The sequence below is a fragment of the Podarcis liolepis genome (assembly GCF_965112155.1).
Source record: "Podarcis liolepis genome assembly, chromosome: 4".
NCBI classification, from domain to species: Eukaryota; Metazoa; Chordata; class Lepidosauria; order Squamata; family Lacertidae; genus Podarcis; species Podarcis liolepis.
Genome location: NC_139558.1, coordinates 48295402 through 48322582, shown reverse-complemented (window position 1 = coordinate 48322582; position 27181 = coordinate 48295402). Strand labels below are relative to the sequence as shown.

Below are 27181 nucleotides of genomic sequence, written 5' to 3'. Positions count from 1 at the left end.
TCCTGGATTGACACATTGGGCCCCCAGGCCTGGGGTTTCTTATCCCTGTTGCCTGTCCTGCAATTACAGTTATAGTGAATGGCAAAAGAGAGAGAGATACTTGGCACCCACTTATTTTGTGACTCTAGCACCAGGCAAAAAAACTTTTTTTATTTTCTAAGGCATTTTAAGTTGTATTTTATATTCAGTTTTTTAATATTATATCTACCATATGCTATTTTATATTTAATAAGTCTTTTCTATTTCTTCTCAATATTATTGTTTACATTATTGGATTTTTATTGTATTGTGCAGATGCCATCCTGGGAAACCTTTCATTGTTTACCTCTTCAAAATAAGTCAAGTCTCATTGTGGCATTAGTTGCAGATGTCTTTTGCCAAACATGCCTCTGTGTGCGTGTGTGTGTGCACACGCACACTTTTTTATGCACATGAATTTTTCATTTGCATGAGCAAAGTAATATGTGAGTTGATAGATGAATGAGTCTCAGTCGTGTCATTTTTCATGATTTCCAAATAGTATCCAAAATCGCAGACTTTACTGTGTCTGAAACTCATGAGCTGTGAGCTCTTACTACACAACTCGCATGAATGGAGAGCCCTCACAAATTAAAAGGTGACACCCCACTGAGTGTAACACGTGAACCAGTCCTCTGAGAGAAGAGCCAGAAAACCTAGTCAGCAGAGAGGGAGAGATGCAGCGAGTTACAGCATATGGGCTCTGGACTGTTTGTTCCTTATTTAAACAGGAACTTCCGTAAGTAGAAAGTTCAACAGAGCAATAAAGTGAGCAGAAATAATCCAGATTATGTATTATGAGTAAATATGGCAGTGAAACACAGTATCTTAGCTTCGTCAATGAGCACAAGTGCACTTGACTAAAGGTAAGATATGACTGGTGGGCACTTGCTCAGGCTTTGCACTTTTCTGCAATCAAAGGATGTGCCTACCATTTTTGTGGGGACATAGTACTGTCACTTCAGTGGAAAGCTTCTTCAGTGAGAAAGTTGGTGATGATCAGGAATCTATGTGAAATGTCCTTTTTATTCTGCATTTGTGATGATTTATGCTCAAGATGTTATGAGGTTGGTTGTATATATGTGACCTTGTTTTCAACACTGTTCATGCAAAGTGTTGCTAAGTTTCTAATCAGTGCATGTCCTGTGCTGTGTGTGTGTGTGTGTGTGTGTGTGTGTGTCCCACTTTTGTTGCACTATAGTCCAAGAGTTCCCCTCCAGCGGGCAATAATGCAGTATTGTTAGAGAAGCATCACAGAACAAAGCAGAATGAGATGTGGACAGGCCACACCCCTACTGCAGACATTTTGTGATTGATGAAAAATATGAAATATGCCCACAGGTTCAAAAATGTTGGCAACTCCTAATTAGAGTGCCAGACAAGACCTGGGGAGATCTATGCTCAAATATGCACTCAGTCATAAAATTCACCAGTCGCCAACCTTAACTCTAACCTACGAGGGAGAACTATGTATGCTGCCTTGAGCTTGTTGGAGGAAAGGCAGGATATAAATAAAGCAAATAAGTAAACAATAAATAACAGACCTGGAACTCAGGAGACTCAGGGTATTACATTAATTTTTCCATCATTTATCCTCCACCTTCCCACAATTTCTTGTAAGCCCCCAAATGGTAATGATTTTCCTTTTAAAAAAATATTGTGCGCTTCTTCGCCTTAGTGATGTGATACCAAACAGAGGACGATCTAAAGGTCTGGGCTGTAATCATAGATTCTGTTTCCATAAGCTGGCTTTTTTTTTTTTTGAGAAGGTTTCCTCAAAACTTCCTCACCTTCAGCTTACAATGAAGATGGGAAAGCAAGTAAAATTCACCTCTTACTAAAATCAACAGGAAACCCTCATGCTTCTGGCAACACAGGATGTGGTATATTATTTACGCTCAAGTAGAACTCTGCATGCGACCTGATTGCCTCTTTCCTATGAAATATCAGTCATAAAGTACCTGTGAAGAGCAAGGCATTCTTCTGAAAGAATTTTTCCATGGGGTGCTGGAGGAAAAAAAAACGGAGAGGAAGGAATTCGCCCCTGCCTTCACCTCTGCTCTGGAATGCTGATGGTCCTGTGGAGATTCCAGAAATTGTTGGAAGTCATAATTATTGATTGAGAAGCCACATGTGCAATCAACTCCCTGCTAAACAACCAGTTCCCTCAGGCTGAAATTAGCCTTAAAGGCAAGGTAATTTGTTCCTGTGGTCAGACTTCACTTAACACAAACCTCGTATGCTATTGAATATACATGGAACAAGCAGAGAGCTAGGGCACAAGCACCCAGAGATGGCCCAAGGCATTTCTGTGCCCATGGCAAATGATTTAAATGGCACCCCTCCTGGTGGTAAAAATAATGGACAGAGCAACCCAACTAGAGAATACAGGCTGGAAGAAACACCAGCTCCAGAGCCATGCTAGTCATGCGCTGACCAGGACAAGAGTTGGGAGGGGATTGCCTCTTGACACACCCTGCTCACACTCATTTTATCTCCTTACAACCATTGGAGCACTGATGGTGGAGGGGCAGCAGCTATACCAAAAAGGCTGGGGAGACCCTCAGCATCCTATGCCTCCTAGGTCACCTTCCAAAAACCACAGGTTTACACCCTAAATTGTACTCGTTACATTATTTCTTTTTCAACCTTTAAATAACACCTCATAATCCGCATCTGAGTCGCACCACAGCTGTGAGATGGACAGTGTCTGTATTGAAGAAAGTCCTCTTCAGAATGTCCTCTTCAGACATTATTTATTTGATTTATATGATATCTCCCCCCCCCCCCCCGCAAGGAGTTCAAGGTGGCATGCATGTATGTTTCCCCCCTCCCCATTTTATTCTCACAACTACATTGAGTGTTAGGTTAGACTAAGAGACAGTGACTGGCCCAAGGTGACACAGTGACCTTCATGGCTGTATGGGAATTTGAACCCTGGTCTCACAGGTCTTAGTCCAACATTAACCACTACACCACACGGACTCAAATCATAGGACTGGGTAATATACAAAGACTCCCATGCTCCCATTTGGCTCAGGAGCTGCAAGATTCAGTGTAACGGTGGTTAATGCTGCAATATTTGCCACTATTATTTGGTGTTTTATCCAAGATTCCAGGGTGCTGCACATATGGAATTCAACTATGGTGCAGAATTTATTTGACAAAGTAGGAGTAAATACCACAGCCTTTCTTACCTCCTTTCACATCTGACAGACCTTCTGCTTTTATGCTCTGGGAAATTGCATGGGATATTTTGACAGCTGAAAGTGATTTTTGTATCTGACACAGCCGTTCAGGTTCAGGTTCTAAAATATTAACAAGCAATCTCGTGCTCTCGTTGCTTCTCTCAGGGTTTAGATTACAGAATTTTGCAAAGTGCAGTGAAAAGGATACGTTCGTGTTCCTCTTTTTCAGGGATGAGGAACCTCAGTCCTGGGGCCTGCGTGTAGCCCCTCAGGTCTCTCTGCCAGACCCCTGGGACTCTTCTTAGGCCATGCTCCTCCTCACACACGCCTCTCCCCAGGTCACACCCTCCCATGCCCTTCTCAAATGCTTCTTCCTGGTGGAAATGGGTCCTCAAAGTAATAGTGTCTTCTGCTTACCTGGATGCAGTGTGGAGAGTGCAGTTTATTGGCTCTCCTGGCTTGCTGCCTGAGTTAACTCTTGGGCATGGTGTTTTTAGTTTCTGTTCTGCTTGCGCAGCCTGCTGTGTGGTTTTTAAGTTGATCTTGTCTATGCTACCTCAGTGCAGCTTCAGAGTGTTGTGTTTGTGAGTGTGGGTGAAGAAAATATGGGTTTTCCATGGCTGAATGTTGCCTACTACACCAAAGTTGGAGCCACATCCATTGCTCCTCCCCCATTTGCCTACGGCCATATCCTATAATAATTATAATTTATTATTTGTACCCTGCCCATCTGGCTGGGTTTCCCCAGCCACTCTGGGCGGCTTCCACAAATACCAAAAATACACTAATACAGTGGTGCCTCGCAAGACGAAATTAATTCGTTCCGCGAGTTTTTTCGTCTAGTGAATTTTTCGTCTTGCGAAGCACGGTGTCGGAAAAGTTTTGGAAAAGCTTCAAAAATACCAAAAACCTCAAAAAAGGCTACCACACCGCATTCTATGAGTTGCTCCTCGAAGTCAAGTCGCAACTGTATTAACGGTGTTAAGAAAAAGGAAACAAACTTGCAAGACGTTTTCGTCTTGCGAAGCAAGCCCCTAGGGAAATTCGTCTTGCGAAGCAGCTCAAAAACCGCAAAACCCTTTCATCTAGCGAGTTTTTCGTCTTGCGAGGCACCACTGTATGTCATACATTAAAAACTTCCCTAAACTTCCTAGCTGCCTCTGGCACTCATAGCTATAATAATAATAATAATAATAATAATAATAATAATAATAATAATAATAATAATTTATTTATACCCCGCCCATCTGGCTGGGCCTCCCCAGCCACTCTGGGCGGCTTCCATAGAAACCAAAAATACAGTAAAATATCACACGTTAAAAACTTATTAAGGGAAATTCCTTTATTCTGAATAGGATTCCTCACAAGAAAAGAGAAAAGTTGTCAACTATGCTGGCCCTATTCACCACCACTAGTTTGTAGCCTCTGGGAAGTTGCCCATGAGGGAATGTGGCTTTTAGGCTGGGGGGGGGGAAGCTCCCCACACCTGTCCTATGTCTATACAGTGGTACCTTGGTTTTTTAATTTAATCCTTTCCGGGACTCTGTACAACTCCCAAAACCATTCAAAAACCAAGGCATGGCTTCTGATTGCCTGCAGGAGCTTCCTGCACTCAATCGGAAGCTGTGGAAGCCACGTCGGATATTCAGCTACCAAAAAACGTTCGCAAGCTGGAACACTTACTTCCAGGTTTGCGGCATTGGGGAGCCAATTTGTTTGACAACTAAGCTGTTCGGGAACCAAGGTACCACTGTAGTTATATTTTTCTGACTTCCCATTTTACCCCATGCTTAGGTTCTTTTGAAAAGCATAACAGAACCCTCCAGAAGTGAGCTGCCACAATGTGAGGAACAGAAGTTCAAATGCACTGGGAGAAGGGGGAGCAGGCACAACTTACTGGGCTGCTGGGAAGGGGAAGGGGGGGTCAAGCCAGGCTGCAGGTTCATTGGAGCTAGATCCTGCTTCAGGATACTTAAGCAATTTGACCTTCCACAACAGTTCCTCAAAAGCGCTTCCGGTGACATGAACATTTGCCAGCCAACCTTGACCCAAATCTAGGAAACACTCGCAGGAGTAGCACACAGAAAGGAGGGATATAAAATAATTTCATCATTGTTTTTCCTGCTTGGTCTCTTAAAAGAGTAAGAAGATAAACGAGACCTACGGGAACTTACAAGGCAAACATGGTGACTTGTGGAAAGAACGGTCCTGTACAGATAAGAGCAGAATTAAAGTATTTTGATATACAACTGCACTTTATTTTAAGGCAATAAGGTTCATTTGGAAACAAAACATGAGTATTTTAAATTCCCAGCAGTATTTGTGAATCTCATCTTTATTCATTTTTACACTTAAAATCTGTGTTTCTGGGTGTGGGAGAATTCAGTATTGGGTTCCTTTCCCATAACAGCTGAGTGTACTAGGAGGATATATACTTAAAATCCCCTCACCATCTCCATGACACAAGAGCCAGTTTCCATCATGAAAACTAACTTCCCAGAAACAGAGAGTACAACTGATACAGGCCCTCTCATCCTGGAAACAAGAGATGTCCCAATGTTTTGTTGTAGTTAATAACTGCAAGGTGTTTAACGTGTATTGCAAATATAAAAGAAAAAAGATGAACAGTGGTGGGAGTGGAATAAATTTGGCTAGCATCCAAGCAAGGCTTATAGATTACAAAAATAGTTTATTTGGCTACATAGAAACTGAGCAGATAAAGAATCAAACCGTAGAAGAAGCACACATACTTAGAAAGGCTGGGGAAAGGACACAGGAACTAGATAAAGAGTGAGTCAGCATGAAGCTATGCTCATGAAATGAAAAATGAACACTTGGGAAATGAGACAAGTGGAAATTTGGTTAGCTCCATAGGCATGAATCAGCAAAGAGATACTGAAATACTATCTATGCACCATGCTCCCATCCATGAGAATGGATCAGTAGCTTCCTATAAAAAAATAAGGGCCATTGACCTTTTATATTTGGATACAAAACACACACAAATAGTATGTTGGATATGAAGACCTTGAACATACAGGAGTGGCAATATCTTTCCTCTTGCGTGTATTTTAAAGTGAAATGTGATCTCTAAACATGCACTTCCATATTTCACAAGTCACATGAGCATTTTGTATTAGGGATCTATAGCAAAAAAATTTTTTAACGAATTTCAATAAGCAGACACAATGAATCTATAATAGGTGATCAGCAGAGTTTATGAGGCAGAGGGCCTGTCTGAATGGTGTTTGCGGCATGTAGTTTAACAGGAATGGCTGGGCCAGTGGAAGTCCAGCCATGCCAACCGATGCCAAAGACGTTTACATCCAGTGTCACGGGGTTATTTCAGTGCAGATTAACATTTGGCATGCCAGTATGAATGATCATGTGTGGCAGTGGAGTATCAAGAGCTGACCCAGGCTAAATTCTGCACATGGGTTCAGTTTTTTGTAGCCACCCACCATGCACAGTAGCAATCATAAGAACAGGGCAAATGCTGAATGCCTGTATTCTCTGTGGTTGCACCATCATACAGTGGTATCTCTGGTTACATACTTAATTCGTTCCGGATGTCCGTTCTTAACTTGAAACTGTTCTTAACCTGAAGCACCACTTTAGCTAATGGGGCCTCCTGCTGCCACTGCGCCGCTGGAGCACAATTTCTGTTCTCATCCTGAAGCAAAGTTCTTAACCTGAGGTACTATTTCTGGGTTAGCGGAGTCTTTAACCTGAAGCGTATGTAACCTGAAGCGTATGTAACCTGAGGTACCACTGTATTATAGAAAGCACTTGAGAAGATCCAGAAGACATTTCCCTTTTATCAGAGAGTTGCATTTTATTTACCTACAATTTTATTTTATTTTTTATTTTCTTACCTGTGTTTTCAGCATTTCACAGCCTGCAAGTCATAGCACCATATCTTTCTGTGGTGAAATTTTGTATCATACAGAAAACAAAATGTTCTGCAGATGTAGTCATTTAGGCCTTACATCAATTTCATTGTGAAACTGGGACGCTGCAGATTAACTCCTTGTTCTAAAAAAGAATTTCTTTTGGTTTCCTCATCTAATCATTTCTGCGCAGTCAGTTCAAAAACAAGATTTCAGCTGGGCCAGGCAAGGCTATGCCTTGGTTCACTATGCTCCTCTTAAAAATCCTGTTGTAAGTGACTAATAAAGTTAAAGACTTGTATGGACGACCCAATTTTTCTGGGCTATGGGAGTGGCTTTTCTCTTAATGCCACAGTGGCATTAACCACATTCCTACAACAGAGTACTCCTTGTGCTAACACAGTAGAGGAGGGAAAGTAGCCGAAGATTGGGGGTGGGGTGGGGGAGGGGAACATATCCTTTCATTGTTACTCGTTGTTACACCATGGAGATGTGTATGCCAGTGCAGGAAAGTAAGTGTGCACATTGTTCCAAGAAAATGCCGTCTTAAAAATATTGAAATTATTGGATTCTTTTCCACAATAATTTTTCCTTTTAAAAAGTATACATTTATATTAATTAAAAGATTATAAAATCCACTTTTTCTTCAGAGAATTGGGATCCCCTCCTCAGTGAATCTCCCCCATTAATCTACACTGGAAAGCTTAGGCCAGAGTAAATTTGGTTTAAGTGCAAATATATATATATATATATTAAAAAAACATCTGGGAACCACACTATTGGGGAATATGAGTTTGGTACTTAGTACTATGCAGAAAGGCCCAGCTCTCTTACCCCTCCATTTTGCTCAAGTGAGGCAAACACATACTCCAACCAGCTCCTGAATCCAGAGCCCAGGCTAGGTGCGGTGGGCTTCCATTTCCACCAGAGCTAAACATTATTTGCCTGCCCCCAGGGTCTATCTACATCTTCCCAACTCCCAGCAAGGTGTCACATGAGTTATCCACCAAGCGTGGCCTGTGCTCTAGCCATAAAATGCCAACTGTCACTGAGTCCAGGATGGGAGAGAGAGCCCTTAAAAATGGGCTGCAGTGTGCAGCCAGGGTCCACCAGTCCCTCACCTCAGGGCCCATCACCCATCATCAGAAAACCCTGCAATGGACCACCTACACTTTTAATTATCAGGAGACCAAAAGCCTGTTAGTAACTAGATTTGGGCTAAAGAGTTTTTATTTCCCAGTCTATTTTGTCCCTCTCCAAAGACTCCTGGAAAGTTTGTTTGGGGTGCTGGGAATTGCAGTTCTCGGAGGGGTAAACTACTGTTCCCAGAATTCTTGGGGCTGGGAGAGAATGTGCTTTAAACACTTGTTGTGTACGCAAATTGCAATTTGGTGCATATGCAATTACAATCTCCCTCAATATGTTTTTGTCTTGCTCTCCCTTTTTTGTCTCCTGACTATCTCATCCTCACAATGCCCATCCTGTGTATGTCCCTTACACTGATTCATCATATTTCTGTCTGACTCCATTCAGGAAAGCAAAAGTGTAGCCCAGTGGCGTAGCGTGGGGGGTGCCAGGGGTGCCGGCCGCACCGGGCGCAACATTTTGGGGGGCGCGTTTGGCCGGCCCCCCTCGAGGAAGCGGGAACCTCTCTAAGGAAAAGAGCCGCGCAGCAGCAGCAGCAGCAGCAAAGCCGGGAGGAGGAGGAGGTGGAGCGAGCCTGCTAATTGCTTGCTGGGAATTACCGTAATTTTCGCTCCAAAACACACACTTTTTTGCTCCTAGAAAGGAAGGGAAAATGCCTGTGCGTGTTACAGAGCGAATGCACTCATGCTTGCTTTACAGCCAGGAGGAGGGGGTGGAGCTGAGGAGGAGGGAGGGAAGGAGAGCCAGGCAGCAAAGCGGGCAGCAGCCGCTTACACGCGAGGAGGGACAGACGGGAGCCATAGCGAGCCAGAAAAAGCGCTGCGTAGCCAGCAACAGCTGCTGCAGCCTCAGCTAGCAAAGGTCCGTGCGCTCTCTAAACGGAGCAATGAGGCTGCAGAGGGACGGCAGGGCACAGGAGGGCTCTGAGCCACGAGCGCAGTGAAAACCAGTAAAAAAGTTTTTTAAAAGGCTGCTGGGGACAGGAGGGCACGGGATGAGGGAGAGGGGGAAATTACAATTCTCCCAGCGTCTCAGCTGATCCGCTGAGCAGGACTTGGGTTGCAGGGGATTCACCATTAGCTGTGTAAAGCAGCAAAGAGGGAGAGAAGGAGCAAAGCGGGAGAGGAAAGGAGCTGCTTACACTGCTGTAAGTGGCTGCTGTCCGGTTGGCTCCTTTAAAGCAACAGTGCTCTTTCCCTCCCCCCTCCCCGCTCAGCTCTCCGAAAAGCTCCTTCTCCACCCACCCCATGCGAGCTCCTTTTCCCCTTAGACCCCTCTCCTTCATCATTAGCAGCATCCTTCTCCACCCACCCCACGCGTGTTCCTTGTCCCCTTAGACCCCTCTCCTGCATTATTAGCCACATCCTTCTCCACCCACCCCACACGTGTTCCTTCTCCCTTTAATACTTTTCCTTCCCTCCCCACTTAAAATGTGGTTACAAAGCACGGATCCACATGGATCCTCAGGATCCCCAAGTTCACCATCAGATCATATAGCATATGCATGGCTACAACCTGCACCAAAACACACACACGCACCCACTGTTTCATGGGGCTGCAATGGCGCAAAAACGTGGTTACAAAGCATGGATCCACATGGATCCTCAGGATTTTTGCATTGGGCTACCCCAAACTCACCGTCTGTGGCCACAGCATGAACCACAAAAATCATACATCCACTGTTTCGTTTAGAATATTTTTTTCTTGTTTTCCTCCTCTAAAAACTACGTGCGTGTTATGGTCAGGTGCGTGTTATAGAGCGAAAAATACGGTAGGCGAAAGGCTGCTCCGAAGCCTGGCGGCGGGAGGAGGTCTCTCCGCCCCACCGCCAGCCTTCGGAAGGCTCCTCCGAAGCCTGGCGGTGGGGTGGAGAGACCTCCTCCCGCCACCAGCCTTCGTAAGGCTGCTCCGAAGGCTGGCGGTGGGGCAGAGAGACCTCCTCCCGCCGCCAGGCTTCTCTCCGCCCCACTGCCAGCCTTCGGAAGGCTGCTCCGAAGCCTGGCGGTGGGGCGGAGAGACCTTCTCCCCGCGCCAGCCTTCGGATGGCTGTCCTGAAGACTTGTGGTGGGAGCAGTGGCGTAGCGTGGGGGGTGCAGGGGGGCCTGCCGCACCTGGCGCAACATCTGGGGGGGGCGGAAGAGACTCGAGTGCTAAAATCCACGGGTTAGGGGGTGCAAATTACTTGCCTTGCCCCGGGTGCTGAGAACCCACGCTACGCCACTGGTGTAGCCAGTCCTATCGTTAGAGCGAGTTTTTGAGTGTCATGAAAGGCTAGCGACAACTTGAACATTTATTTATTTTATTCTTATTGTATTTTTACTCCCAGGAAGAGGCATGTGTGGGATTTTGTGTCTAAGGTGCCAAAATAACTTGGCCAGCCTTAGGTACTCTCCACCTTGACCTAGGGCGGGGCGCCATTTGCTGTTCCTCCTCAGGCAGAAGGAGCCACAGTGCAGGGCGGGGAGACACTAGAAAAGCAGATGGATTAAGATAACAATGAATTAATGAATTAAGACTAAGTGGGAAACAAGTTCCAAGATTTAAAGAAAACTGTTAGGAAAACAGTGATGAAACTGAAGGGTGCCGAACAGTGGCACAGATGCTGTGTCTGATGAAGTGTTTGAAAATGTTGAGAGTTCAAGAAAGGCAATGAATGGACAGAATGTGGAGCAGGCAGAATTGGCGTGTTCACCAGGGTCACTCCCTAGGAGGGAAATAAGTAGAGGTAGATCTTGAAGTTTGGAAGCACTCCAGGGTCGGATTTAGGTTTGATGAGGCCCTAAGCTATTGAAGGTAATGGGGCCCTTTATATGTCTAGCTGTCCTTTGTCAACAACAAATTGTCGCTGTTTTTTGTGGAGTGTGGTAATTTATGGACCTAATAGGTATCTAAAGCCACATATGAGTAAACCAGTGATATTTTAGGGAGCAGGCTAGCAGGCGGGGCCCATTACTTACATCATAGGAGCCTACGCAACACAAAACACTGTTGCTGTATGTAGGTTTTATTTCGTTTGTTTTTTATCTTATATTTTAGAAATGTACATCCAGTTTTTTCCCCTTTAATTTTTTTGGGGGCCCCCAAGAGAGTGGGGCCCTAAGCTATAGCTTGTTTAGCTTATATGTAAATCCGGCACTGAAGCAATCCCAGGTTAATTAAGAAATGCCATGTATCACTGATGAAACTGCAGTCGACGCATTTTCAAGCATTAAAACTGATTTCTAAGAAAGGTCATGTGAGTACACAGAAAGTTACAGCTACGTTGAGGAAGAAATATATGCATTCACTCTGCACATATCTGTGCATGTGTCTGCACAGCCTTCCTGGTCTCCTACCTATCTTGCCTCGGCACTTGTAATTTTTCTTGGTTTGCCTCTGTCCTTTGGGCCTGCCCCCATCTCTCTCGGCTGCTAATCTATTAGTATATCACATGTAGCTAAAACAGTCTTGCCTTAAGTGTTTCTATGTCTTGGCCTAAACAGAAGGTAGCTTAGGGAGACGTTTTAGGTTTTAAATTGTGAATTCCTAAGTTCACAAGTTTCTTATGTATAGTCAAACCCCTAATTCATAGCTGTATGCCATCAGCTTCTAATGAACCCTTCCGGACACAGACCAGTTGATAAGCGGTATAGCTTTTCCCTGAAAAGGAACAGAAAACACTTGCCTCTTTTATGATATTGAGGCATCAGGCATAAGCCTGCATTTTATTAATGTTTGATCAGGACTTGTATATTAGAGAGAGCCTAAAAGATTTTCAAATGTTTCATGCCAGGCAGAGAAAACCTTGGCCATTCTCCTAAGACAAGGGCCCCCCCCCCTTGATTTATAGCAGAAAACAATTCTCAAAGTCGTAAAAGCTGAAATTACAGACTGAGTAATGACACTGACCCTACATGTTACAGAAGATAACAAAGGCAGAGATAAATATAATTAGGAATGGGCAAATAGTAAAATGATACCATGGGCCTCTTTTAAACCTTGAGCTGTATTTTCTAAGGCCAGAGGCAAATGGGAGAAAAAACATCTAGCTGACAGAGAAAGAGAGGCTTTTTGGGAAGTCTTTTTAAAGCATCTAGCTGGGAAGTCTTTTTAAAGCATCTAGCTGGGAAGTCTTTTTAAAGCTGTTTCTTCCTTAAACAGATAATGGGAAAAGCAGCTTGCTGAAGGGGGGGGATGTAAACTGAAGAGGCTTCTTCTGAAACTGTTTTAAACTGAGTTCTTTTTTTTTTTCTTTCTCTCTCTACTTTAAAAAGGCCTTATTCTTTTAAAAGGTTACCTATGATAATGTATGAAATATATTAGCTTAAATATATTGGCTTAAATGTAATTATGCAAAGGATTTAACAAATGCTAGAAGAGTTGTATTTATCCTGGAATTAAGTCAGCCAGCAGTTTAGCCCCCCTGCCAGACAGGAAGACGCCATCAAATGCTGTCCTGATATATTAGCTGTCAGACATTTGTTTAGAAACCTTCAAATGAAGGAGATCTTTCAATGTTGATGTGAAACTCAAGATCCTTGACATATGTTTAAGATAAAAATTTAAGATTAACCATTTGTTTTAGAAGGCAATAGGGCAGGGAGGGCAAGAGGTGAGCTGGTAATTAAGATTCCTTGTTGAGACACATGTAAGATATATTACTACTTATTTGTCATTTATAGATGTAACAATATATAGCTCTTTGTGTTCCATATAAGGACAGGAGGATGGGTGTATCTTTTAGGATTGGTTATAGCAATCAGCCAATAGGAAATCTAACCAGGCTGATTGGACAGAGGCAGCCCAAGGAGGAGCAAAGGGGGCTGGATTAAGGGAATATAAGTGCTGGCCATAATGGCAGGAGGCCAGGCCAGAGCTTGGTAACCATATACCACTGTGCCTCTCATTTATTTGTCTGACAAATAAATTATTATTTTAATTTCTCTATTGCTGCGTTGAATATTTCATTCCAGCTAAGCGTTAACCACAAGCAGGGTGCTACATTTTATGGTGCCCTGTGACTCGGATAAGTGGTCTGCTGGAACGCAGCCCCTTCGCTCTACTGAGCAGGGTACAAGAGAGAGGATCTCTAAACTGCTTACCCAAGCGCGCACTGGTAAATTTTTCCAGGGGGAACGCAGAAGTCTCGTCTGTCTGATACCCTGCTCACTGGCGGCGACGGACCGGGGGGAAACGGAACCAACCAGGGGTAAGTGCACAAAGGGATTTTTGGCCCTCCAATTAATTGGGAGGAAGAGAAGTCTTGATCAAACTTCTGCGTCTCAGTAAGTGGGAACTGAGTACGCTAGGTGGTTGGATACATCAGATGGTGGTCTGGTGGGGGAAAAGGGAAAGTTGGGAGGTAGTGTGTGGTGAAGTATCTAGCGCATTGTATGTGTGAGAAAGTACAGAGCAATCTGTAGCTGACCTGAGTGTGGAGTGGGCAGTACTTCGGTTCCTGGTAAGGCGACTTCACCAGGCAAGGAAATCCACGAAGCGTGTGTGTGAGTGACTGAGTGGATACTTCACAGGGCCATACAATGGGAGTTGGGGGTTCAAAGGGGGGAAATACACCTCTTGAATGTATGTTAAATAATTTTAAGAAAGCCTTCTCAGGGGCATATGGAGTCAAAATGACGCCAGAGCGCCTGAGAACGTTATGTGAATTAGAGTGGCCGAAGCAAAATACTGAATGGCCATCTCAAGGAACCTTTGATATAAATTTAGTAAGCAAACTTTGGTCCAACATCGCCAAAGAAATTGGAGGGTGCCCAGAACAATTTTCATATATAGATTCCTGGCTGAGCACATTAAATAAAAATCCTCCATGGATAAGGGAATGCAAAGTCCATCGATGCAAATTATTGGCTGTAAAAGCCGAAGCTAGAAAAGGAATCTTGCCAAATAAACTCAAACCCATTTTTGAGGGACCAGAGGAAGAGCTGCTTCCACCTCCACCTTATGCTCCACATCGAAGGGAGCCTAATCCAAACCCTCCACCAGTTGTAACCCCAAGGCAAGAAAGTGGAACGAATAATGGGGGTAGAGTCACAGAACTTGATTCCTTGATAGATTATGATAAATATCTTCAGGAGGCATTGGAGGCCTATAATGAAGCCCAAGCAGAAGTGGTTATTCCATCTGTGAGTCCTAGTAGAACTCCATCTACAGTCTCTTTTAGTGGAACAACTGATTGCCTACCCCAAACTCCTGTACATCCAAGTCCTAGAGAATTATTACAGAAGTTACAGGGAGACCTTAATCGGTCAGCAAGCAATACAGCCAGGCGTATAAGCAATATCCTTTACCCCGGCGAGCAGCAGAGGGCATCCAGAAACATTTGGACCGCCTATTAAAATATGGTCTGCTTAAGCCCTGCCAATCAGAGTGGAACACACCCCTTTTGCCTGTTCGAAAACCTGGGACAGATGAATACAGGCCAGTGCAGGACTTGAGGCTCGTAAACCAGGCTATCGAGACCTTGCACCCAAATGTACCAAACCCATACACCCTGCTGAGTTTGATCCCACCAGAAGCAACATTTTTTACTGTATTGGACTTGAAAGATGCATTCTTCTGTTGCCGGCTGGCACCACAGAGCCAACCTATATTTGCCTTCCAGTGGGAAGACCCTTTAACAGGAACAAAAGGCCAGCTAACTTGGACGAGATTGCCCCAGGGATTCAAAAATTCCCCAACTTTATTTGGCACTGCCTTGGCGAAGGATCTAACAAGTTACCCCTCAATACCTGGAGAAAAGGTGGTTCTGCAATATGTAGATGACCTTATACTAGCAGCAAAGGATTTTGATACCTGTAAAGAAGGTACAGAGGAACTGCTCCACTTGCTCTGGCAAGCTGGCTACCGAGTTTCCCAGAAAAAGGCACAGTTATGTTTAGAAAAGGTCAAATATTTGGGCTTTGACATCTCACACCAACAACGAGCATTGAGGCCAGAGAGGAAAGAAGCTATTTGCCTTATCAAGGAACCTACCACAAGGAAACAACTCAGAGGATTCCTGGGAACAGCAGGGTTTTGTAGACTATGGATACCTGATTTCAGCAGTCTGGCCAAGCCCTTACATGAAAGCACTCGAGGTGCAGAAAAGGACCCATTCGTATGGGGACCTGAGCAGCAACAAGCCTTTTTAGTTATCAAACAACGACTTATGGAGGCCCCAGCCCTTGGACTGCCTAATTCGGAAAAACCCTTTCAGCTGTATGTACATGAACAGAATGGGATTGCAGCGGCAGTCCTGACCCAGAGATTAGGAAGTTGGAACCGTCCAGTAGCTTATTTGTCAAAACAATTGGACTCAGTAGCAAAAGGATGGCCTCCATGCCTAAGGGCAGTAGCGGCCACTGCAAGCCTTGTCAAAGAAGCTGATAAATTTACCTTCGGCCAGACAATGTATGTGAATGTACCTCATGCTGTTCTGACACTCATGGAATATAAGGGTAGTTATTGGCTAACGAACCCAAGGATGGCTAGGTACCAAGGCCTATTGTGTGAAAATCCCAGGATTCATCTACGAGTAGTGAATATGCTCAATCCAGCGACTTTGCTGCCCCTACCAGAGGTAGATGATGAAGAATCACATGATTGTCTCCAAATAATGGATGAAGTTTATTCCAGTAGACCCGATCTGAAAGATGAACCATTGAAAAATCCAGATGTTGTATATTATACTGATGGTAGCAGTTACCTGCATGAAGGTGCCAGACGAGCAGGATATGCTGTGGTCACCAATGAGGAAGTTGTGGAAGCTGAAGCTTTGCCTGCTGGCACCTCAGCACAAAAAGCTGAACTTATAGGTTTAACTAGAGCTCTGCAATTGGCAGCCGGATGTAAGGCAAACATCTATACTGATTCTAAATATGCCTTCTTAACCCTGCATGCACATGGTGCTCTATGGAAAGAAAGAGGTCTAATAGGAGCCCACGGGAAGGCCTTGAAATATGGACCTGAAGTAGAAATCCTGTTAGAAGCAGTATGGGCTCCAGAACAGATTGCTGTAATGCACTGCAAAGGTCATGGACGAGGAAGGGATCCAATAACCAGAGGAAATCATGCTGCTGACAAAGCAGCTCGAGAGGCAGCCCAAAAGCCTGTGGGAGGATTTATAGCAGCCCTCATACCAGAGGTAGCTCCAGAAGAAGTTAAACCTCACTATACCCCAGAAGAGAGGAAGTGGGCTGAACAGGAAGGAGCAGTTGTGAAGGACGGTTGGATGATCCTGCCAGACAATAGGATTTATGTACCTCATCATCTAGCAGGCACAATTGTGGGTCCTCGAGCGCACGCCGTGCAGCATTGCCGAGCCGATTCATCAGTTCCAGGCTGGCGATAGCGTATGGGTGAAAGAGTGGAAACGTGATCCACTTGCACCTAAGTGGCGTGGACCTTACACCGTCTTGCTCTCTACTCCAACAGCGGTGAAGGTAGCTGAGGTGACCCCCTGGATTCATCACTCTCGTTTGAAGAAGTCCGAAGGCAGTTGGACGTGCAAAGGTGACCCCTCTAATCCTCTTAAACTGACTCTCTCCAAAAACCCCTGTATCTAGCCCTACCGGGAACGGGCTAGGTCACGGGCAACATTAGACGACCGGCCTGCTGCAGCCACAACCTGGAAGCTGGCTGACCTGCGCACGCCTGAAGCTTGAGGAGCATCTGAACCAGCGATTGTGAAAGGAAAGATTCTCTTATACAATTAATTGACTGCCCACCCCCTTGTGGAACAATTATCAGAGATATTACTCATTGGGGATCCTCGGGATATATGTTTTGGTCTTGGTGGTTCCCCATTTCTGTCACTGGGGGAATTATATTGGGACTAATATTTATTTGCTATCACTATAAGGTAATCTTTTGTGGAAGGAATGCATATGCTAGACATCAACATGATTTTATTATTAATCCTGATCCCTTGGGAAGGGGAAGGGTCCTTGAATCTGACCAAATTTGCTAAATATGGATTCAGCCATGACCACAATATGTGGGTAGGTTTAGCTGAAATGGTAGCCAATGTTGCAAATAGGACCAATTGCCTTGTTTGCTCTCTTGGGCCAGATGATTCAGAGGGAGGTATGCCCTTATTACCGATACCATTAGATGCCATTGGTATGGTAAGCGAAATACCACACCAGACAGAAGTACAGAATTTTCCCGGATGGAACTCAACTAAACCATTACGAGTTATACCTGTACAAGGGGAATTCTGTGTACATAAATCATCAGATGCAGCTGATTCTACCATGATAGGCTCTTCTCATTGTCACTATACTTGGGATAATATTAAGAATACCTGGGCACACGATACTACCTATCGAACTCGGGATGCCTTGCCCTGTGCACCTCCTTTTATTCATGCATGGAAAGTGGTATGGAACATAACTGTGACAGAAAAAGGCAATCTAACATACTGCACTGTGAACTCTCTACCTCTTTTGCTATTTCGCCTTCTGTACTCCACGTACCAAAGACCTCAGACACGATGGTTGTGGTGGATATGTGGAGAATGGGCATACAAGAAACTCCCTTCCAAATGGAGTGGGACTTGTTTCCTGGGATGGGTATTACCACCAATGTGGATTATGCCCACTAATTTGCCCAAACGAACACGAAGAAACGCTGATATTTCTCGTATAGCAGGAGGAAGTACCCAAAGTTGGAGCGGTACTGATGATTGGCCACCAGAGCGCATTATAGCCTATTATGATCCTGCCTCCTGGAATCCTGGTGAGCTCATACAAGGGGCACGGGATCCTATTTATAATCTAAACAGAATAATTCGATTGCAAGCAGTAGTGGAACTTGTAACCAATGCAACGGCCCAGAGTTTGAGACTTATTGCACAACAGTTGGATGAAAGTAGAGCCGCCATTTTGCAGCTGAAAATGGGAATGGATTATGTACTTGCCAGGCAGGGAGGCCTATGTGGAGTCTTGAACTTGACAGGGAATGCCTGTTGCTTTAACATTTCTGATAATGGTGAGGCAATCCGTGTGTTGGCCACAAAGATGGAGAATATAGCACATGTCCCAGTACAAACATGGGAAGGATGGGATATGGGATGGCTCACCAATTGGTTACCTAATGTCACAGGACTCAAAGGGATACTATTGTCTTGCTTGTTTTTCTTGACAGTAGTGGTAATGGTTTTATGTATGATGCCATGTATCATTTCATGTTTTAGAAGTACAATTAGCAAGATGGTTTCAAATGAAACTCTACCTCATATCATGGCCCTATACAGAGCTTTACCTCAGGAATATGATGAAGGTCAAGCTATCAAGGACACTTGGGACGAAGGTCCTTGAGCTTGAAAGGGGGGAATGAGGCATCAGGCATAAGCCTGCATTTTATTAATGTTTGATCAGGACTTGTATATTAGAGAGAGCCTAAAAGATTTTCAAATGTTTCATGCCAGGCAGAGAAAACCTTGGCCATTCTCCTAAGACAAGGGCCCCCCCCCTTGATTTATAGCAGAAAACAATTCTCAAAGTCGTAAAAGCTGAAATTACAGACTGAGTAATGACACTGACCCTACATGTTACAGAAGATAACAAAGGCAGAGATAAATATAATTAGGAATGGGCAAATAGTAAAATGATACCATGGGCCTCTTTTAAACCTTGAGCTGTATTTTCTAAGGCCAGAGGCAAATGGGAGAAAAAACATCTAGCTGACAGAGAAAGAGAGGCTTTTTGGGAAGTCTTTTTAAAGCATCTAGCTGGGAAGTCTTTTTAAAGCATCTAGCTGGGAAGTCTTTTTAAAGCTGTTTCTTCCTTAAACAGATAATGGGAAAAGCAGCTTGCTGAAGGGGGGGGGATGTAAACTGAAGAGGCTTCTTCTGAAACTGTTTTAAACTGAGTTCTTTTTTTTTTTCTTTCTCTCTCTACTTTAAAAAGGCCTTATTCTTTTAAAAGGTTACCTATGATAATGTATGAAATATATTAGCTTAAATATATTGGCTTAAATGTAATTATGCAAAGGATTTAACAAATGCTAGAAGAGTTGTATTTATCCTGGAATTAAGTCAGCCAGCAGTTTAGCCCCCCTGCCAGACAGGAAGACGCCATCAAATGCTGTCCTGATATATTAGCTGTCAGACATTTGTTTAGAAACCTTCAAATGAAGGAGATCTTTCAATGTTGATGTGAAACTCAAGATCCTTGACATATGTTTAAGATAAAAATTTAAGATTAACCATTTGTTTTAGAAGGCAATAGGGCAGGGAGGGCAAGAGGTGAGCTGGTAATTAAGATTCCTTGTTGAGACACATGTAAGATATATTACTACTTATTTGTCATTTATAGATGTAACAATATATAGCTCTTTGTGTTCCATATAAGGACAGGAGGATGGGTGTATCTTTTAGGATTGGTTATAGCAATCAGCCAATAGGAAATCTAACCAGGCTGATTGGACAGAGGCAGCCCAAGGAGGAGCAAAGGGGGCTGGATTAAGGGAATATAAGTGCTGGCCATAATGGCAGGAGGCCAGGCCAGAGCTTGGTAACCATATACCACTGTGCCTCTCATTTATTTGTCTGACAAATAAATTATTATTTTAATTTCTCTATTGCTGCGTTGAATATTTCATTCCAGCTAAGCGTTAACCACAAGCAGGGTGCTACAATATGAACTTGGCTTTTTCAAAAACAAATCCACTATCAGATCCATTATTGTGTATATTGTCAGGCTTAATCTGAACAGCACAAAACAAAACTGAAATTAAAATCAGGTGCAAAAATACCTTTTAAATTATCGGGGGGGGGGGAGTTCTTTAAAAATAATAATTACTGCCACTTTAAATAGCTGCATAAGTAGAAGGAACTGATTCAGGCACCACCCCTGAAGTTCTACAGCTAGCCAAGTATTTCTCTCAGTCACTAAATAAATATACAATCGGTTAGTCACAAAACAAAATAGAGGTGTGTTGTGCAGAAGCAGGGTTTTCTTAAGCTCCTTTTTCCGGCCTTAGCTAGATGTTACACATGAATGTAAGTTAAGAAAATCTGGATTGTCTTTTACTTGTTTTTAAGAGAAAAGTCTTTTTTGAGTGAAGGGATTTTGAAGCCACAGGGAGTGCTCACCCCTTTTTTCAACTGTTGTCCCTAGTAGCTTTTCTCTCTGCAAAATGCATGCTTTCCATCCGGGGTGGAGGCAGGGAGTGGAGGAATTCCTGTGAATTGTGCTACTACCAACTTGACTCAGATGCCTAAATAGAAACTTGGCAAGCAGTCTTACTGTATCATGACCATATAAAGAAAATGTCAGTCCCTAGAGGATTACGGATATCAGGCTTTAGTTTTGAAGGCCTCTGACTTTCCATTTCTTTCTCAACCTTTTTCTCTTAAACTTGTTAAACAGGGCTGACTACTTCACTGAGACCAGCATTATTGGAAGCAGTTTTTCTTGCCAAGAGTTTGTTGAACAAGAAGAGAGAGCTCAGGGATTTGGCAACCGTGCAGAGATTGCATCAGCTGATGCATACGTGTGGGGGATGGGCAGGAGGGAGGAGATGGTTCCTAGGATATCCTTGGCCTGAACAGAGTTTTGTCATCGTTTTCTGCACAGTAATTTTTATTCAGAACCTGAAGCAAAAAAATGAGCATTGTGACATACCCAGGGGTCCTTGCCGCTCTTTGTACCTTGGGACCCTCTAGGGTCAGAAGGAAGTCCAATGCAGCTGGGCATCTAAGGGCAATAGTCAAGGAAACAGTAGCACAATGACTTTCAGCTGTGCAGTGTAAATTGCTTGCCCTCTCCTCCCCACCCCCTGTACCCTCCAAATCTGGTCTGGGTTTCCCCCTGCCCCCAACCCTCCAAAACAGATTTAAGGAACTTGTGGGGAAAGGGGAGGGCAGGGAAGTTGCAGGGCACAGCTAAAAGTCATTGTGGTAGCGTAAGTGTCCACTGTGCTTCATCTTTGTCACAGGAATTAAATCCACAAACGATAGGCATATGATGGAATACCTTGGCAGATAACAACAAATGAGTGGTGCAACCTTAGCCACTAAAACTGGTGGAAGAGTTGAGAGCTAGTGTAGGCTGAAAGGCTGAGCAGAGAACCATTCCTGGTTCAAAGCACATCTCTGCCCTGACCTCACTCGACAGCTTTATCTCTCAGCCTCAGCTCCCCATCTGCAATATGTAGACAAAGCTTTTGGCCTGCCCTTTACAGGGATGTTCTGTAAAACAAATTGCTGCAATAATGTGCATGAAGTGTTTTGAACACTCTGAAAAACATCATATATGACAAATAACAAATGAGTGGAAGGAGAACTCAAGCAAGTGGTATAATCAGCAGCCACTAAAATTAATGGAAGAGGTGGGAGGTAGTGTAGCCTAGTAGCTAAGAGACCGAGCTGTCAGTTATCACTGGTTCAAAGTTTGTCATGACCTCACTAGGCATCTGTAGGCAAATCATTCTCTCTCAGCTTTAGCTCCTCATCTGCAATGTGGGGATAACATTTCTTATCTACTCTTACATGGATGGGTAGAAGTTGCTGCAATACTGCATGCTAAGTGCTTTGAACACTTTCAAAATTGCTACATAAATACTCATCGTCATTTTCTTTAAGAGGGTTTGGATCCACATTCAGGCTTTGCATGAAAGGGGTGAAAACCACTGGTTAGAATCATAGAACTTGCGTATCTAATACCTACCGTATGTTTTGTCTATGAAAATAAACACTGAATAAACATTAAACAATTGGGGGGGGCGCAAGAATTTTAACAATTCATTAATGCATAAGCTTTCATGGGTCACAGTCTACTTCATCATATGAGTGTAATCCTAAATCGGCAAGTTTCTGTCCATACTTGTGAGGTGTGGGGGCAGGGAAATAAAATACAAAAAGAACAGACAATGATGATTATCTAACAGCAAATTTGTTACAGTGACTACTTAGCAAAACTGAGTTGGTGATTACAAACATAGGATTTTAATTTCTAATTGCTTTACAGAATATTTCTAGTTTGGATGGTTGCTAAACACTTTACTTTCAGAATATGGTACTTAAGATACCCACAAATGTACGAAAATGTAACCTGCAAATAGCTAAACAAAACATGTTTAATTCCCCACTTTGTTAAAGGTTACCAAATATGTGTTGGGGGAATTCAATAAACACTCACGTGGCATTTTGCAATATAATTTCCCACATATCCTCCAGACTCTTCCTGCTATGCATCATGAGATTTTTGATTTGCAGATATCCAAGTGGTTCAAAATGTTCAAAGGATTTAATCACAAGTTTGTTCACATGCCAGTCACAGGTTTGCTAAGCAACATTGAAGACTCAGCATCTCAGTTCCTAGGTAATCCATCCAACATTATCATTTTAGCCATGGGAATAACTTGCAGGTATCCTCCCTAGAATACATTATATACTGTAAAAATTTCTAGCTGAAATCTGCCCCCCTTACTATTCCAGTCTGGCTTCAAGGCTGGTCTTGGCACTGAAACTGCCCTGATTGCCCTTGTTGATGACATCTGGGAGAGAGATGGTGGTAATGTGACACTACTCTGTCTCCTCAGCTGCTTTTAACACTCTTGACTCCTTATCCTTCTGGAGCATCTCAGAAAGGTTGGGGTTGCGGGCACTGTGCTTCTGTGGTTCTGCTCCAGAAAGCAGTCGTGGGAGTTGTCCTGTGGTGTCCCACGGGGTTCTGTCTTGTCCTCCATGCTATTTAACATCTATGTGACGCCTCTGAGAGCAGTCAGCAGGAGATCTGGAGTGAAGTGCCCTCAGTATGCAGATAACATCCAGTTCTATCTCTCCATTCCATGTTAACTGGGAGAGGCATGAGGTGTTAGACCTGTGCTTGAGGGATAGTGGGATGAATGTGGGCCAGTAAACTGAAGCTGAATCATGAAAAGAAAGAGGTGTTGTTATGTCTCCCAAGCTCTCACGTCTGGAAGCTGGGAAGAAGGCCTGCCCTGGATGGGGTTGTACTCCCCTAGAAGAAACAGGTCCACAGCTTGGTGGTGCTGCTGGATTCAGCACTGTCACTGGAGGCTCAGGTGGCCTTCAGGGCTAGGAGTACAGTGGTACCTCGGGTTAAGAACTTAATTTGTTCCGGAGGTACGTGCCTAAACCTGAAACTGTTCTTAACCTGAAGCACCACTTTAGCTAATGGGGCCTCCCGCTACTGCCGCTGCGCAATTTCTGTTCTCATCCTGAAGCAAAGTTCTTAACCCGAGGTACTATTTCTGGGTTAGCGGAGTCTGTAATCTGAAGCATCTGTAACCCGAGGTACCACTGTATCTGTTTCCAGCTGTGGCTGGTTCACCAGCTTACTACTGCTTTTGGACAGAAATGACTTGGCCACTGTACTCAATGCTTTGCTAACTTCTAGAATGGATTGTTGCAATGCACTCTACATGGGGCTGTCCTTGAAAACAACTCAGAAACTTCAACTGGTCCAAAATGCAGCGGCCAGATTACTGGCTGGAGATCCCTTAAAATCTCACATTAAAATTCCTGCTTAAGGTGCTCATGTTACTGTTCACAGACCTAAACAACTCAGGCCCCAAATGCGTGAGAGACTGCCTCCTTCCCTACAGATCCCCTCAGATGGTAAGATCAGCAGATGGGGCCCTATTGATTGTCCCACTGCCCTCAGAAGCTCAGGGGGGTGGGGGTGGCAAAAGGACATTTTCTGGGGCAGCTCCTAAGTTGTAGAACTCTCTGCACACCCTCTACCAAAGTACATCTGGCCTCTTCATTGTACAGCTTTTGGTGAATGCTGAAGACATACCATTTTACCTTGGCTTTTGACTCTGCTAAAACTCCCATTCAGCCACAAGGCATAACCCTACATCAGAATTGTTGTGAAGATGCCGCCCTGAGCTCTTTCAAGGAATGATGTGTTAATGTAATAAATAAACACATATCTATATACCTATTCTGTCATTTCAGCTCTCTGAATTATCAGTGCATGCTGGAAATTCTTCTGCTCTTCCTGCGGCTCATTCTTCACTCAAAGCTATAATCCTCTCCTTGTGATATGATAATCTTTTCAACGACACTATTATATTGCCACAACTAAGGATGAGGATTTGAAGGACAAGCAAACCTGTTGCTCAAGGTTGCTTTCATATCTTGCTAGCACTTCAAAAGCCACTAGAACTGTGGTTCCCAAAATGTTTCTCCCATGGACCACTTGAAAGTTGCTCCTGGTCTCGGCAGACCATTTAACGATTCTTTTACAGCAATTGTTATGTTTTGTGGTAGATACTGTATGTTTTTAATGGTGTTTTATTGTCTGCTTTATGTTATTGTATTCCATAGAATTGTAATGATAATACAATAAAATACATACAAGGAATTAAAAAATCAATTAAAAGTAAATATGAATATTGAAATCAGACAGACCACCTGAATGGACCACAACTTGAGGACCTTTGCACTGGAATGCACTTTTGTCAGAAGGTTCATAATTATCTTCTACACATTGACAAATTGTGGTTATTATGCATCTACATCATAAATAGGGTAATAGTGAACTCAGCTGCCTGAGGGTCTGCAGCAATAGGATTGAGGGAACCCAGAGGTATACAGAATTACAAAAACCCTAAGAAAAAATCCAAACAGGAGGAATGCAAAAAAGGCACCTTCACTGTTCTATTTTCAGTGCTTGCTTGAATTTTTTGTTTAATCAAGCCTATTAAGCCACGTAGCTGTTGTTTTAATCTCTTTTACTTTTAATTATTTTAAAATGCTTTTAACATTTCTTATTGATGATTTGAAAATTTCTTGTAACCCACTGTAACAGTGAAGGCTCGCAAATGCAAATATCTTTAAGTGGGAACTAGGCTTTAAGAGTGCACATCACCAAATCCTCAAATCACTGGGCAATGCCATTGCAGTGGTGCCTCGGGCTACATACGCTTCAGGTTACAGACTCCGCTAACCCATAAATATTACCTTGGGTTAAGAACTTTGCTTCAGGATGAGAACAGAAATCGTGCTCCGGCGGCGCGGCGGCAGCAGCAGGAGGCCCCATTAGCTAAAGTGGTGCTTCAGGTTAAGAACAGCTTTAAGTTAAGAACAGACCTCCAGAACGAATTAAGTTCTTAACCCAAGGTACCACTGTACATTTGAACTGACTTCTGAATTTAAAAAATTTACCCTACCTAATCAAATGTGTGATTTATTGCAGCTGCATTGACCTTCTCAGTTGCAATGGTATGATGAGACCCAAATGCAACTAGAGCCAGATAAATGTTTTGCAACCTATTTGTTTTCACTTGACTTGCAGCGTATTTCTCATTTGCCACATTGTCTCTGAATGCCTTAAAGCAGAGCTTTCCAAACTTTTCAAGTTGTTGACACACTTTTTGGACATAGTAATTCAGTTTTGTATCTGCCTTGGAAAGCTCTGCCTTAAAGAAACTTGAGCCTCCAGCAATTTCTCTGGGCAAGGCCTAACCATGTATAATCAGTTTACATTCCCCTACTAACCAGAGCAGGTAGCCACCAATTTGAACACACACCAAAACCCCTTTTAATGTCCTCAACACAGGTGTGTAAATAACATGGGGAACCTCATGAGTATCGTTCAATTGGCATTGTGTTCTCCCATGTAATGAGCAAATCAAATCAGGAGGGTCACGTGAGCAGCTACAAGTGTCCTTTGTGGTCATTGTCAGTTTCAGAAAGTGTAAGCCAGGCATCCCCCAACTCGTCCCTCCAGCTGTTTTGGGACTACAGTACAGTTCTCATCATCCATGACCACTGGTCCTGTTAGGTAGGGATGATGGGAGTTGTAGTCCCAAAACAGCTGGAGGTTCGAGTTTGGGGGTGCCTGGCATAAGCCATCTACAGTACACAACGCCATTTCCCTCACAAATCAAGCATTTTGAAGAACACACAACTCACTATGGGAAAATGCATCTGGAAGAGCAGGCTTTATAAAAGGATACTATGCTGGTGAATCATTAATCTGAAATAGTAAACTGATGCCTCCGCTCAGTTATCCATTGACTCTGGATGCTGGAAGTGTAACTGACTGGGAAAGGAGGGAACTTAGGAAGAAGCATAAAATGAAGATGTAACAAGATAGCTTGCACCTATGATACCTCTCTACAATACCAGAAACCTGGCTGAGCTTCATAGGGTGTCAAAGATGTGACTGTCATCATCCAGATTGCTAGACTGCCTAACCTTGCCTATCCAGCTCCTATTAACACAGCCCATATTTATGGTGTGGAAACTAAGGATAGAATTTTTTTCTCCCTCTTTCATAATACTAGAAGCCGAGGCCATCTAGCTGAGTGTTGTAAGATTCAAGGCATGCAAAATATATTACTCCTTCATGCAGCTCTTGGATAAACTATGGAGCTCACTCTCAAAGGAGCCACTGGTCACAAACATGGATGGCTCTAAAAGAGGATCAGACACACCCACACCATATGTTTAAAGAATTTGGCTTCCCCCAAAGACTCTTGGGAAATATAGTTCACTCCTACACAAAACTACAACTCCCAGCCCCCTTAGCAAGCTACAGTTCCCAGGATTCTTTCAGGGAAGCTATGTGCTTTAAGTGCATGATGCGGCTGTGACATTTCATAGACAATAAGGCTATCAATGTCTACCCAACATAAGGGCTTGTATGCTGTCACAGGCAGAATGCCTCTGAATACCACTTGGTGGGAATCACAAATGGCCACTGCTATCACACTTAAGTCTTGCTGTCTTGCTTGTGTACTTCCCATAAACATCTGGCTGGCCACTCTGATGTGTTGGACTAGATGGGCCTTTTGTTTGATCCAGCAGAGCTCTTACATTTTTTTATACAGTGGTGCCCCGCAAGACGAATGCCTCGCAAGACGGAAAACCCACTAGACGAAAGGGTTTTCCGTTTTTCAATGCGCTTCGCAGGACGAATTTCCCTATGGGCTTGCTTCGCAAGACGAAAATGTCTTGCGAGTCTTGAGATTTTTTTC

At 43.6% G+C, this 27181-nt stretch overlaps 1 long non-coding RNA gene across 1 annotated transcript; it reads right to left on the bottom strand.

Annotated features, from left to right (window-relative positions):
- Window positions 1-275: 275 nt before the first annotated feature.
- On the bottom strand, window positions 276-3990 carry LOC310705938. The gene is made up of 2 exons (XR_014525537.1): window positions 3624-3990; window positions 276-2096 (listed from the first exon to the last, which is right to left on the bottom strand). It is a non-coding gene; the product is annotated as an uncharacterized lncRNA (long non-coding RNA).
- Window positions 3991-27181: the final 23191 nt, after the last annotated feature.